This window comes from Scyliorhinus canicula, chromosome 19, assembly GCF_902713615.1.
Source record: "Scyliorhinus canicula chromosome 19, sScyCan1.1, whole genome shotgun sequence".
NCBI classification, from domain to species: Eukaryota; Metazoa; Chordata; class Chondrichthyes; order Carcharhiniformes; family Scyliorhinidae; genus Scyliorhinus; species Scyliorhinus canicula.
The window spans coordinates 68,534,737-68,550,591 of NC_052164.1; the positions used below are offsets into that span (position 1 = coordinate 68,534,737).

Consider the following 15,855-nt stretch of genomic DNA (forward strand, 5'->3'; position numbering starts at 1 on the left):
TTATGGTCATAAGATAGTTAAAGTGCTCCAGGGCTTTTTGCTGTCATTGTCTTTGTAACATCTGACATTTTTTTGATTTGTGTTTATAGAATCGTAGAATCACTGCAGTGCAGAAGAAAGCCATTCGGCCCATCGAGCCTGCACCGACACTCCGAAAGAACTATGCCCATGCCCCCGCCTTTTCCCAGGAACCCCATCTAATCTTAAGACACTAAGGGGCAATCCAACATGTCTAATTCTTCTAACCTGCAGATCTTTGGATTGTGGAAGGAAACCAAAGCTCCCAGGGGAAACAGCAGCAGCACCGTGACACAATAGTTAGCACTGCTGCATCACAGCATCAAGGACCCGGGTTCAATTCTGGCCTTGGGTGACTGTCTATGTGGACTTTGTACTTTATTCCAGTGTCTGCGTGAGTTTCCTCCGGGTGCTCTTGTTTCCTCCCACAGTCCAAAGATGTGCATGTTAAGTGGATTGGCCGTGCAACGTTGTCTCTTAGTGTCCAAGAATGTACAGTTTAGGTTCTGAGGTTAGGTTTGTGGGAGTGGGCCGAGGTAGGGTACTCTTTCAGAGGGTCGGTGCAGATGGGCCAAATGACCTCCTTTTGCACTGTAGAGGTTTCATGGTTTTAGGAAACCCATGAAAACGCAGGGAGAATGTGCAAACCCCACACAGTCGCCCAAGGTCCGAATCTAACACGGGTCCCTGGTGTTGTGAGGCAGCAGTGCTAGTGTGTGCCATCGTGTTATGCGTGCTATTATGTTTCTGCCTTGTTTACTTCAATTATATTATTCATTTATAATTATCTCACAATTAAATGTTGTGTTCTGATGTTTCAGTAAGCCTTTTGTAGAAGCTTGTAAAGTTTAATGTAAAACATTTATTGACAAAAATAATTTTATAAATACAAAATTTTGAAACCAGTGAACATTTAACTTAACATTTAACTTTATCAGCTGATCAATAATATTAAATTACCTAAACTTTAAAAAATTTTTTGCAATAAAATATATTTTCTCACTTAAACACAACGGTCAGTAAAATATATTTCACCGCATAAACGCTTATGTTTCTCTGCATTTCAAGTCTAAATGGCTAATCCCTTATCCTGAGACTCTGATTCCTAGTTCTAGACTCTCCAATTGGTGGATACACTTAACATTGGCTCTGTCAAACCCTTCAAAATCCTAAATATTTCAATAGGATCATCTCTCATTCTTCTAAGTGCTAAAGATTGTTTTTGCTGCAACAATATTCTTTATTTGTCACATATCTAAAAGAACGTTGCAAACATTTCAAAGTGGCCACTATGCAAAGTGCAATAATATTTAAGTTCTCTACATGCATCATGTTGCACTCTGAGCTACTTCAATACAGTCAAAGAAACATTACAGACATTTCAAAATGGTCAATACAAATGGTGCAAAGGAATTTAAGTTGTCCACATAGATCATATTGAACTCTGAGGTGCTTAAATACGATTGCGATATTATGTAATATTCGCTGTATACATTCAATGTGAGTCCTACAGCCCGAGGGGGTTCTATGCAATTCCACTCCCCTCAGTTCACTATGATTGAAGGTCTGAGACAGCGAACTTCCCCCATTGTGCCTCTTCGATTAAACTCCAGAGAACATGATCTATTCCACTCCGTTCCTCTGCATAGTACAATCCGCTCATCCCAGGAATCATTTAGTTCACATTTGTTACACCATCTCTTGGACAATTATTGTATTCCTTTGATACAGTCACCAGAACAGTACACTTTACTCTAGATGTGGTCTCACCAATGAGCTGCAGGATTTTAATAAACCTTCCTTCCTCTGGTACTCCAGTTCCTTAGCAATAATGGGCAACCCACCATGTCCTTCCTAACTGGTTGTTGCATCTACATGTTAATTATTTACTGTCTTTGAATTCTGTTTTAGCAAATAAGGACTCTCAGATGCCTCTCGGGACACCAACATTTCTCTGTAGAAGAATCAAATATACACAAAACGTTAATTCAGTTTCGCTCTCCACAGATGCTGCCAGACCTGTTGAGTTTATTCAGCATTTTCCACCTCTCTTTCAGATTTCCAGCATTTGCAGTATTTTGCTTTCATTTTAGTAGCTTCTCACGAGTTTGTAAAGTCAAACAGAAAGTAACTTTATTTACAACAATATGTACACAGCAGCCGTAGTTCACCGCTGCTTCCTTCTCTAGCCGGTACCACACTGGCCAGCTCTATTTATACAGCTGCAGCTACTAGTGATTGCCTCGTCCCCCTCATTGGGGGAGGTCATACTCCCCAAGAGTCTTGGGATAACCAATTGTCCCCAGCCAATAAAATTCAGGTAGGTTATAACACCTACCAAAGTGAATAACCTCACATTTATCACCACCATAGTCCACCTGTGCCCTTCTTACCCATTTGCTTTACCTGTCTATATCCCTTTGCAACCCTTTTGCATCCTCCACACCACTTCCTTTTCCGCTCGTTAAAGTCTGCCAACCTGAAAATATCATGTTAACTCCCACTCTGTTTTCTGCTGATTAAGCAAGCTTCAATCCATGCTAAATATATTATCCCAAATCAATGAATACTAACTTTGTGTAATGACCACACAACCCATAATTCATGATCTAAGATTTGGGAGGCGCATTGGTTAGCACTGCTGCTTCACAGCACCAGGGACCTGGTTCAATTCTGGCCTTGGGTGACTCTGGAGTTTGCACTTTTTCTCGATGTCTGCATGGGTTCCCTCCGGGTGCTGCAGTTTCCTCCCACAGTCCAAAGATGTGCAGATTAGGTGGATTGGCTATGCCAAAAGATGGCAAGATGTGCAGGTTAGTTGGAGTTATGGGGTAGGGCGGGGGCCAAGGTAGGATGTTCTTTCAGAGGGTTGGTGCAGACCTGATAGGCTGAATGGCCTCCTTTTGCACTGTAGGAATTTTACGATTCTAAAATAGTCTGTCCCTTAGTTGGTTCCTTAACATACTGATATAGGAAACTCCTGCACACATTCCATGAAATTGTCCTTCACAAAACATGAGGAATTTGCTCCTACATCCCTTGCTTGAGAATTATTGGCCCAGGTTTTACAGTCATAATGATAGTAAAAGTTCAGCCTTTGCAGGCATTACTCCATCGAAGCTGGCAGCAACTTCATTTGGAGAATAAGGAGGAAATGTAGAAGTTGTGATCAGTGATTCTATGCTTCTCCCACAAAATGTGCTGATGAGGTACTCCCTTCACACTTGCCCATGGCTGCAATCAGTGGAAATCAATTGAATTGATGAGCGCTTCCATTTTTATATATTGGGTAGGATTTTTTGGCCACGCCTGCCTGGAGACTGGAAATTCCCGAACAAGATCAACGGACCTTTACGTGGTCCCGTTCCATCCTCGGAGATCTTGCGGTAGGCATGGCTGGAAAATCCCACCCTCAGTCTTGCTGTAAAATCCTTCAAAAGGTTACATTTTACTGATGATGGTGAAACAGGTTTATTTCAACATTTTTAAAAACTTCATAAGTACCCCTAAACACCATCAATGGCTCTGAAAAGTTAATTATTTGTTTGTGGAATGTAACATTTCTCTATAATGCTAAGTAAACCCCCATATTTTTACAAATAAATATTTTTGTAGAGTTTGTTTTTCTTTATTTGGCTTCTATCTTTATCCATCAGTGGCTCTGAAAAGTTAATTTTGGGTTTGTGGGATGTAACATTTCTCTATAATGATAAATAAACGCCCATATTTTAAAAAATAAACATACATTTTTTGCAGTTTCTTTTTCTTTATTTAGCTTCTATCTTTATCCAAGCACTATAATTTATTTTGCTATTGGAAAATGTAAATTAGAAGTATTAGATTAGTGCTTTTAGCTTCCTGTTGGTTGTGTGTGAACACTTCAGTGTGAGTGACTGCTTACCTGCTTGCTAACATTGCTGTTGTTGCCAAAACATCCTCTTGACTTGGTTTAAACTGAGTTAAATTGGAACTGGGAAAGGGGAAATCTGCACCACAGACATTGCCAGGTCTTTGTGGACAATTTGCTTTGAGGTCAATGGCGAGCACCCTTGTTTTGCCACTGACCACAAAGGCCGGGCCAATAGATGTTTTTGTGTTTGTGTGGCGCGACTCAAATGCCAAGCTTTTCCATTCTCTTTATATGCCACCAAACCTGATTACAAATGCACAGCAACTGACAGTTGTTCTTGTTGAGGATTTACCCAATGAATATAATGAGTTTCCTAAGAATCAGGGACAATATTTGATCCGACAAGAAGTCAGTAACAAGGTTTCACTGTGTTTTGTTGTGTGTGTTATGTAAAGTTGAATGGCACAGAGCACAAAAGGAATTGGAACGGGCACTTATTGAGGTCAAGGGCTCAAGACACCAAAACACTACCTGGCAAAATGAAAGACTCGATTGTTTCTTGAAGGTCTTTTATTTAAGCGAAAAGCCTTCATATAAAGTACCTTTTTAGCCAAGACATATACTTCCACTGGAATTTTAGAAATAAAGTGAAATGGTCAAAACAATGTTATTCATGGGTCTTTACTTTATGTTAGTTCTTTCTCTTTTAAGGTCTGACCACCTCACAAATCACTTCAAAACTACCAGTTGCGAGACAGTTTTCTGCGTTTGGAAGGGAGCTAAGATTGGTGTTTGTGGACTGGAGCTGAAGACAAACAAAGAAATAAATAAAGAGCACATGGAGTTCCCATAGTGATGCAGAAACAGCAGTAAATTCTTGCTGTTAATTTCTGAGGGGCGGATGTGGTATAAAGTGTGTGTACGGGGAGGGGGGGGGGGAATGAACAAGGAAGAATGTTCCCTGATAAAAATGACTTTAATCCCCATTGTAAATCAACCTAAATCCATAAGAGTGAAGAGTGGGTGTGAGGGGGAGTCCACAAAAGATCAGCCATGATCTCATTGAATGGCAGAGCAGGCTCGAGGGGCCGAATGGCCTACTCCTGCTCCTAGTTCTTATGTTCTTATAAGCCTGGAAAGTATTACTGAGTCACAGCCAAGCAGGGATAAGGCGGACTCAAGCTTTTAGAACACCAAACCCGATGCCCATTAACCACAGCGGGCACCTTGCCGGCTCCCAATCGCCGCTCCACACCACCACACAAGTTCAAAACGTCTTTGTGTATGGACACTTACTTGAAAGATAACAAGATTGGGTGAGACCGAGGCATTTGTAGTGACTAGATTGTTGCCAATTCATTGTCTCAACTCATGCATGGAGTACGGGCACTGAGGTCAAGCACTTGAAGACATGGTACATGTGGAAACAGTTCAGTCAAACTCTAGAGAAGGAAAAAGATGAAAAAAATGAAAAAGTTATTTTTGTACAGAATTCAGGCTCATGTAACAAAACAAAGTTAATGAAGTTAGGTCCCAATTACCTGATTTAGATAACTACGTAATCTCCTACACTCAGATTTGCCTAGTTATATAAAATTGGTTTCCTTGGCTGCAAGGAATACTACTGTATGGAAGTAGATTTAGGGGCTGTTTAGCACAGGGCTAATTCGCTGGCTTTGAAAGCAGACCAAGGCAGGCCAGCAGCACAGTTCAATTCCCGTAACAGCCTCCCTGAACAGGCGCCGGAATGTGGCAACTAGGGGCTTTTCACAGTAACTTCATTTGAAGCCTACTTGTGACAATAAGCGATTTTCATTTTTCATTCATTCATTTAAAACAATATATTTTTAGAGTATTGCAAGTTATTTTTATTAATTTTTTTTTCCACATTATTGGTCAGAAACTTTATGTGTGATGTTCTGCTGCTACCAACTTTTGGGTAAATGCATACCGCTGGAAAAGTGTTTTGAATCCTTCATATTGGCAGGACAAGCAGAAGTACTGGAGGGATGCCAGCTTCCACCAGTGATGAAATGTGCACCTATGCCACTATATTACCTTCTCACCTAATCATAGAGAGGTCCATATCCCAGGGTCAGATACAAAAGTGTGCCAACTGCCCCTCGCTGGTAATGGAGGACTAACACCATAAATGGCAATAGTGGTCACCTGCACCCTCAAATTATCTTCCTCCATTTCCTTCCATGCATTCCGTTGGGTAGAAGCCATCCCTTTGCACCCAGATTCCTCAAATCAAAACCTGAAAGGCATTGACAAATGTTCTCTTAAGCCTTGACAAAAGCACCTGCCTCCCCATTTCATCAGTTATTAATCAAAAGAGTTAAATGCTGCACCACTCAATATTTTGCCCATGAACTCAATTTAAACTTCTGCCTTTATTATTCCAGCCACAAACAGCCTCTGCAAAAGCTTCCGTGAGACTACAGGCATAATTCTCTTTTTTTTTCTAAGTGAGTTGGCGGAAGTTCCATCAGCTAGTGGTTTGAAGATCTGGGCATCATATGTAAACGCCAGTCCAGCACGTTCATATCACTCCCTCCAGCCCATCTGTCTTCACAAGGCTGTGCAGGATGTTTGGAGCCCAGAGGCAAAAGGTCAGCAGCCTTAAGAAGTATGTACCCTCCAGGTCTTGATTTGAGGAATCTGGGTGCAAAGGGATGGCTTCTACCCAACGGAAGGCTGCGGTAAGCACACCAACCTCATCTTTCTGGCCTGGGAGGCTGTTGCCTAAGAGATTAGCATGGCTGGCACCATGACAGAAGCGCCATTCAGTGCAGGAAATGGATGATGATCACACCCACTCCACCATGGCAAGTCCCCTCTTAGCTCCCTTCACTATCAAACTCTCATCATGGCATCATGTACTCAAACAGTGACTCCCTTCATGGATCACACACATCCATTAGCGAAGGACGCACATTCTCTCAAGGACACATTCACATCACCACCATTCCATCCATCATGTTGCTCATACTACATCCTCAGGGTTTACCTCGTTGCATAGCCAGATCGTGGATTCATTTTTTTTTTTTTTTTTTTTTTTTAAATAATTTTTATTGAAAGAGTTTTTCCATACAGACATTTACCCCTACTAATTTTAAATTATTTACAACACAATCCCTCTAGGCAAATGTCCCTCCCTCGCCCGCCCTCTCGCGCGCACCAGTCCTCCCCCCCCCCCCCCCCCCCCCCCAGGCAACCTTAACAACCAAGGCAGCCTACAGTTTCAGACATGAGCAGCGAGCAGGCTTGCCCGCGTTACAGTCGTGCGTGTCCCCCCACGACCCTTGCTGCCCTCCCCTCCCCCCCTCCCCCCCCCCCCCCCCCCGGGTTGCTGCTGCCACGACCCCGAACGTCTATCTCTGATCTAAAAAGTCAAGGAAAGGTTGCCACCGCCTGGCGAATCCCTGTACCGACCCTCTCAGGGCAAATTTGATCCTTTCTAGCTGAATATAGCTAGCCATATCGTTAATCCAAGTTTCAACGCTTGGAGGCCTCGCGTCCTTCCATTGAATTAATATCCTTCGTCGAGCCACTAGGGACGCAAAGGCCAGTATTCCGGCCTCCCTAGCCTCCTGTACCCCCGGTTCTACCCCGACCCCAAAGATCGCAAGCCCCCATCCTGGTTTGACCCTGGACCCCACCACCTTCGACACCGTCCTTGCCACCCCCTTCCAGAACCCTTCCAGCACCGGACATGCCCAGAACATATGCACATGGTTCGCTGGGCTTCCCAGACATCTGACACACCTGTCCTCACCCCCAAAGAACCGGCTCATCCTTGTCCCCGTCATGTGAGCTCTATGCAGCACCTTAAATTGAATGAGGCTCAGTCTCGCACACGAGGAGGAAGAGTTGACCTTCTCCAGTGCATCCGCCCACGTCCCGTCTTCTATCTGCTCTCCCAGCTCCCCTTCCCACTTGGCTTTCAGCTCCTCCCCCGATGCTGCTTCCGCCTCCTGCATTATCTTGTAGATGTCTGATATCTTCCCCCCTCCGACCCAGACCCCCGAGAGCACCCTATCACTCGCCGCCTTACTGGGGAGCAGGGGAAACCCCTCCACCTGCCGCCTAGCAAATGCCTTCACTTGTAAATATCTGAACATGTTTCCCGGGGGGAGCTCAAACTTCTCCTCCAGCCCTCCCAGGCTCGCAAACCTCCCCTCTATAAACAGGTCCTTCAGCTGCCGTATGCCCACCCTGTACCAGCTCTGAAATCCCCCGTCGATGTTCCCCGGGATGAATCTATGGTTCCCTCTTATTGGCGCCGCCAACAGACCTCCCATTTCACCCCTATGTCGCCTCCACTGCCCCCATATCTTGAGGGTGGCCGCCACCACCGGGCTCGTGGTGTACCTCGTGGGGGGGAGCGGCCATGGTGCCGTTACTAGGGCCCCCAGGCTTGTGTTGCCACAGGACGCCCTCTCCATTCGTTTCCAAGCTGCCCCCTCCCCTTCCATCATCCACTTGCGCACCATTGACACATTTGCCGCCCAGTAGTACCCCGAGAGATTGGGCAGTGCCAGCCCTCCACTGTCCCTACTCCGCTCCAAAAAGACCCTCCTCACCCTTGGGGTGCCATGCGCCCACACGTAGCTCATGATGCTACTCGTCACCTTTTTGAAGAAGGCCCTAGGGAGGAAGATGGGCAAGCACTGAAATAAAAACAAGAACCTTGGGAGGACCGTCATTTTGATTGACTGCACCCTCCCCGCCAGCGACAACGGTACCATGTCCCACCTCTTAAACTCCTCCTCCATCTGTTCCACCAGCCTGGAAAAGTTCAACTTGTGGAGGGTCCCCCAGTTCCTTGCCACCTGCACCCCTAAGTACCTAAAGCTCTTTCCTGCTCGCTTGAAGGGGAGTCTCCCAATACCCTCTCCCTGGTCCCCCGGGTGTATCACAAAAACCTCGCTTTTGCCCAAATTTAATTTGTACCCCGAAAAGTCCCCAAACTCTGCTAATAGTTCCATTATCTCCGGCATTCCCCCTTCTGGGTCTGCCACGTACAGCAGTAGATCATCCGCATACAGCGATACTCGATGTTCCTCCCCTCCCCTAGTCAGTCCTCTCCACCCCCCTGAACCCCTCAGTGCCATCGCCAACGGTTCAATCGCCAGTGCGAAAAGTAGGGGGGATAGGGGACATCCCTGCCTGGTCCCTCGGTGGAGCCCGAAATACTCCGACCTCCTCCCGTTTGTCACTACACTCGCCGTCGGGGCCGAGTAGAGCAACTTCACCCACTTAATAAACCCTTCCCCAAACCCAAACCGTTTCAACGTCTCCCACAGGTACTCCCACTCCACCCTATCGAATGCCTTCTCCGCGTCCAGCGCTACCACTATCTCAGCCTCCCCCTCCACTGCCGGCATCATAATTACATTCAGCAATCTCCGCACGTTCGTGTTGAGCTGCCGCCCCTTCACGAACCCCGTCTGGTCCTCATGGATTACCCCTGGCACACAATCCTCTATTCTAGCTGCCAGGATCTTTGCCAGCAACTTGGCATCCACGTTCAGAAGCGAGATAGGCCTGTAGGACCCGCACTGCACGGGGTCTTTATCCCGCTTCAATATCAGGGAGATCAGAGCCTGCGACATTGTCGGGGGCAGAACCCCCCCTCTCGCGCCTCATTAAAGGCTCGTACCAGTACCGGTCCCACCAAGTCCACATTTTTCTTATAGAATTCCACCGGGAACCCATCTGGCCCCGGCGCCTTCCCCGCTTGCATCCGACCTATTCCCTTGACTAGCTCCTCTAGCCCTATTGGCGCCCCCAGCCCTTCTACCAGCCCCTCCTGGACCCTTGGGAACCTCAATTTGTTTAGGAAGTCCTCCATTCCCCCTCTCCTTGTCGGCGGCTCAGACCGATACAACTCCTTGTAAAAATCCCTGAAGACCCCGTTCACTTCTTGCCCCTTCTGCACTACCTTCCCGCCCCTCTCCTTCACTCCCCCAATCTCCCTAGCCGCATCTCGTTTGCGAAGCTGGTGTGCCAGCATCCTGCTCGCCTTTTCCCCATACTCATAGACCGCGCCCTGTGCCCTTCTCCACTGCGTCTCTGCCTTCCTGGTGGTCAGCAGGTCGAACTTGACCTGCAGGCTGCGCCGTTCTTCCAGCAGCCCCTCCTCTGGTGCCTCCGCATATCTCCTATCCACTTCCAATAGCTCCCCCACCAGCCTCTCCCTCTCCTGCCTCTCCTTTCTTTCTCTATGCGCCCTTATGGAGATCAGCTCTCCCCTGATCACTGCCTTCAGGGCCTCCCAGACCATCCCCACCTGCACCTCACCCGTGTCATTCAAGTCCAGATAGCTCTCAATGCTCTTCCGGACCCTTTTACACACCTCGTCGTCCGCTAACAGCCCCACATCCAGCCGCCACAGCGGGCGCTGGTCCCGCGCCTCCCCCATTTCCACATCCACCCAATGCGGTGCATGATCAGAGATCGCAATGGCCGAGTACTCAGCTTCCCGTACCCTCGGGATCAGCCCCCTGCTCAACACGAAGAAATCGATTCTGGAGTACACTCTATGGACGTGGGAGAAAAAGGAATACTCCCTCGCCCTCGGCCTACCAAACCTCCATGGGTCTACTCCTCCCATCTGCTCCATGTACCCCCTCAGCACTTCTGCCGCTGCCGGCCTCCTATTGGTCCTTGCGCTCGATCTGTCTAGCCCGGGGTCCAGCACTGTGTTAAAGTCCCCCCCCATGATCAAGCCCCCTGCCTCCAGTCCCGGAATGAGGCCCAATAGGCGCCTCATAAAACCCGCGTCATCCCAGTTCGGGGCATATACGTTGACCATCACCACTTTCTCCCCCTGCAGCTTACCCTTCACCATCACATACCTACCCTCCTTATCCGCCACCACCTCCTCCGCCACGAACGACACCCTCTTTCCCACCAGAATCGCCACCCCCCCGGTTCTTTGCGTCCAATCCAGAGTGGAACACCTGTCCCACCCACCCCCTTCTCAGGCGAACCTGGTCCACTACCTTCAAATGGGTCTCCTGTAACATTGCTACATCAGCCTTCAGTCCCTTCAGGTGTGAGAATACCCTTGATCTCTTGACCGGCCCATTCAACCCCCTCACGTTCCAAGTGATCAGCCGGGTCGCGGGACGACCCGCCCCCTTCCCCTGCCGATTAGCCATGTCCTGTTCCCTGCTCGCCCCGGGTCGACCCTCCCCTTCTGACCCGCTCCCCATGGCGATGTCCCCCCCCCCCCACCTCTCCAGTCCTCCACTTCCCGTTTCTGGTCTTTTCAGCAGCAACCCGGTGTCCCTCCCTAACCCCCTCCCCCCCCCCCCAGGCTAGGACCCCTCCTAGCCGCGATGTACCCTCCATCGTACTCCCGTAAGTCAGCTGGTTCACGCTGACCCGGCTGCTCCTGCCCCACTCCGACTCCCCCCGGCTCGGGGGGGGGGCCTCCCCCCCCCTTGCCACTCCTCCCTGGCCCCGCTCCAGCGCGGGAAAGGTCGCCATTGCTAGCCACGCCCCGCACTCCTCCCCTCCCCCCTCCTCTGCCCCGCGCGCGGGAAAACAGAGGAAAGCCCGCGCTTTCGCCCTGCCACACCCCACCCCGCCATCTTCAGTTCCACCCCCGTCCCCGTCCATGCCTGTAAAAGAACCCCCCCTAGGAGCCCATATCCCCGATCTGCTCTCCCCCCCGTCCCACCTCCCCAACTTAACATTATAAATAACAGATAAATAACAAATAACAATGTACTTAACAGTCGCCCTCTACCAAACAGCATAAATAACCATAAATAACCATGAATAACCACAATAACAATAACTAAGGGAAGTTGGCAAAGGGGGAAAAAACATCAGAAGAAAAACCACAGCAAGAGTTCAAAATCCAAACAAAGAATTCAGCTGAAAGTACCCGAGCGGCTACGGCCGCCAAGTATCCCCTGGGTCTAATTCGAGTCCAGTTTCTCTTCCTGTACAAAGGCCCACGCCTCCTCTGGGGACTCAAAATAGTGGTGTTGGTTCCTGTAGGTGACCCACAAGCGCGCTGGCTGCAGCATTCCGAACCTGATCCGTTTTGCATGTAGCACCGCCTTCGTCCGGTTGTACCGGGCCCGCCGCTTTGCCACCTCCGCACTCCAGTCCTGGTAGACCCTCACCGTCGAATTCTCCCACTTGCTGCTCCTTTCCCTCTTGGCCCACTCCAGCACTCTCTCCCGATCGCTGAGTCGCTGGAACCGCACCAGCACCGCCCTCGGGGGCTCATTTGCTCTTGGCCTCCTAGCCATGACCCTGTAGGCCTCTTCCAGCTCCAGGGGCGAAGGGACGGCCCCTGCCCCCATCAGGGAGCTCAGCATTTCTGCTACATATCCCGGGAGGTCTGACCCCTCCAGGCCTTCTGCCAGGCCCAAGATCCTCAGGTTCTTCCGCCTCATTCGGGTATCCAGCTCCTCAAAACGGCTCTGCCATTTCAGGTGGAGTGCCTCGTGCACCTCTACCTTTCCCACGAGGACCGTGGCCTCCTCCTCCCTCACAGTCATCTCCTGTTGCAGCTCCCGAATCGACGCCTCTTGGGTCGCCTGGGCTCCCATCAGCCTGGTGGTCGTCGCATTCATTGACTCCAAGAGCTCCATTTTCAGCTCCGTAAAGAAGCGCAGGAGAGCGGCCTGCTGCTCCTCCGCCCATTTCCTCCATTCCTCGGGTGCTCCACCGGCCGCCATTTTGGTCTTCTTCCCCCGCTTTTTTTTGGGAGCTGCTGTTGCTTTCTTTACCACCCCACTCCGGGTACCGACCATAAAGTTGGTCTGGTTCTCTTCAGGGAGCCTTCCCCCACCGGGATTTGTCCTTACAGCGCCGTTGGGGCCCTCCAATCGGCCCGAAAACACCTTTGTAGCAGGAGCAGCCAAACGTGCGACTTAGCTGGTCATAGCCGCAACCGGAAGTCCAGATCGTGGATTCATGTGGGAAACCTTCTCTGGTACATATTGCAGAGTGCCACCTGAGCGATTGTAGAAGCCAGGGGCGGAATTCTCCGCTCCCGGGAAAAATCGGGTGGGCCGTCGTGAACTCGGCCGAGTTTCGAGAATCGAGGGGGGCGTGAAATTTGTCGGGGGGCCCTCCCGCGATTCTCCCACGCAGCGTGGGGAGCGGAGAATCGCGCCCCAGGTATTTCTAATACACCTAATATAGGTAAAAGATAGCTGTTTAAGCGTAAATATTAAGCCCCAGTTTTAAATTAAGGATTAAAAAACACATATTCCGCAAATTAATTTACATAGTTTTAAAGTAACACAGAAGTCTGATAAGACAAAACACTTTTCACTACATTTCTCCAAGGACAAGGGATGAATCCATGGCAACGAGGTGGCAGGAGTAAAGGCTCTATTGTTCTGATTTCAGGCCATTCGTGATTACAGCCTGAATCACATTCCAGAACTTATACAGGTTGAAACATTCTAGACTAGCTGGATTTTTAAAATGGACAGTTTATAAAACATTCGAATCAAATATATTTGATTCCAACATTCTCAAAACATAACAATTTCATAGAAGTAGCATCATTTACTTTACTAGATTAAAACAGACAGTTTGATTTACATTTTTCAAGTCTTTGTCCAGCATGGCATGATGAGATAACATGAAGTCTCCATTGTTACAATAGCCAAGTCATCAGAAAACCAGTTTTTGCTGGTAAAGATAAAAGCACAATATTGCATTCTTTAACATACACAAGTATGCAGATACACAACAATTAGAAGAATGTTACATATTGAAGATGGACGGCTTGCCGTCAAATCAAATGTGTTTGAGTCTAACCCAAACCAATTAGGATTATATTGGGGTGTGATTAGATGATTTAAGACAGATATGAAACAGTATAACTGAAGAGTTTTGTTCCGCCATTTTTAGGTTTTCGGATAGTTTTTGGGTGGTTAGTTTTAGGTTAGGTTGAGTAGGTAGCTTCAGTTAGTTTTTGGTACGTCTTGTTGGTAGGTTAGAATCATTTATACTTTGATCTGAACTATTCACTGTCTCCCTGTATTCATATTTCATTTTCAGACTTTGACTTTTAAAGTTTTGCCCAAGCAAGAAGATATTTCTGTGATTCTTTGAAAGCTTCAAATTGTCTACGAATTGCCTTTTAAATGACTTTCAAATTGTAATCAATGGAAGACAAATAAAACAATTGTTATTTGCACCTGAGAAGTTTTAACTTAAATTTCTACTGAGTTCCAGTAATCGCAAGTGCAGCTGGTAACCTGAATGGTTTCAAAATCCCTCAACAACTGGCACAGTCGAATCCTACAGTGATCTTGGCTTCTGAACTGCATCTTCAAATGTCCTATGGGTTACTCTATGGGAGAGAATGAGGAGCTGTGAGCAGTGTTGAACCTCTCCTCAGCATGTGTTTGGGGGCAACGCACTGGAATTATCAGCCACTGTTTACGTGGATAGCCCTTATCCCCCCAGCAACCACCTCTATAGACCTTCTGGATCTGGCCATTGATGTGGTGAACATTCCCACCTTCCGCCCGAGCCCATCACCTGCGAGGCACCACGTGGAAATCTGCCCACCACATCTGGAGATGCGTGTATCCCTTCCAGGAAATAATGTGGTATATCTTTAACCCCCTTCTTTGTGTGCATTTCATGCACTCTTGTCGGGGTCCAGCTTCCCTCCCCCCGGTCTTCTGCGTTCCATTCGTCGTCATCTTTATCCATCTCCTTGCCTGCTATTGTGCCCCTCACCCTTACCCCCATCTCACATTTCCAAACCCCCCCCTTCCATGTTGGCCCCTTGTCTTCATCAGGCTCCCTACCCTCACCTCACAACCCATCCCCGGTCTCCCGACGAACTTTGGTCCATTGGAGTGGAGAGTCCATGAGTCCTGCAGCAGTGCTCTTCATAAAGACTAACTCGACATGGAGCTGGAGGGCACAAGCCAATCTGCCCCAGCAACGTGGCATTCAGTGTAACAGAAGCGGTGCAGTGATGTGGCAGGTAGGCAATGTATGTTTCACTAACCTCGACGTCTCAAACGAACTAAGGTCTGTCTTGTGCATGTCGTTCTTTTTCAAACGAGTTTGAGGCCAATGTAATTTCCCACTGGGGCGACACAGGCCTAATGAGCATTCATGATTTGCAAATAAATGCAAATGGTGTTCATGCAGCTGGGGAGCTGGAAAACCGACCTGCCATTAACCTGCCGTTGGGCGGGTTTCCATCTTTTCAGCGCTCACTGGATTCCCGTCTCCTGCCTTCCATCAAACTCGCTGTAAAGTAAAGTGGTGACAGAAACAAAAGACAGGAAGGGTAAAAGTGAAAGGCAGAGAAACCAAAGTCAAAAATCTAAAAGGGCCACAGTATAGAGTACAGAGACTGTGGAGAACACAGTGAATGGGTCCAGTAAGGCTAAGAGAAATACAACACAGGGAGAGTGTACAAAACATGATCGGACAGATGGTCTGAGAAAGCAGGGCAGAGAGCAAGGGAAGTCTAGATTAAACCTCATTTATTTCAATGCAAGAGGCCTGACGGGCAAGGCAGATGAACTCAGGGCATGGATGGGTACATGGGATTGGGACATTAAGGCCTAATTACCCGGTATCTACTGGCTAACCCAGGGAGGCTGCAACTGGGCTTCATTCAGCATGGTCCACACAAACTTGAACCTGGTGGAACAGCACCTGAGAGGGGGAGGGAAGGTCTCCCAGACCATCGGAGGCCCCTGGTGACCGTCCGGTGGCCCTTACCTCAGTCGTAATGAAGTGCTTCGAGAGGTTGGTCATGAAGTGCATCAACTCCATACTCCCAGAACGCCTTGATCCACTGCAATTTGCATACCGCCGCAACTTGTCCACAGCAGACGTCATCTTCCTGGCCCGACACTCATCCCTCGAGCATCTCAACAAAATCAGACTCCTATTTATTGACTACAGCTCTGCCTTCAACACCAAAATCCCAGCTAAGCGCATATCAAAGCTCCAAAACCAAG

General features: G+C 48.3%; 1 long non-coding RNA gene across 1 annotated transcript; it reads right to left on the reverse strand.

Annotated features, from left to right (window-relative positions):
- Window positions 1-969: 969 nt before the first annotated feature.
- Window positions 970-13,912, reverse strand: LOC119954213. Its single transcript, XR_005458195.1, has 3 exons — window positions 13,457-13,912; window positions 5,165-5,310; window positions 970-1,972 (listed from the first exon to the last, which is right to left on the reverse strand). It is a non-coding gene; the product is annotated as an uncharacterized LOC119954213 (long non-coding RNA).
- Window positions 13,913-15,855: the final 1,943 nt, after the last annotated feature.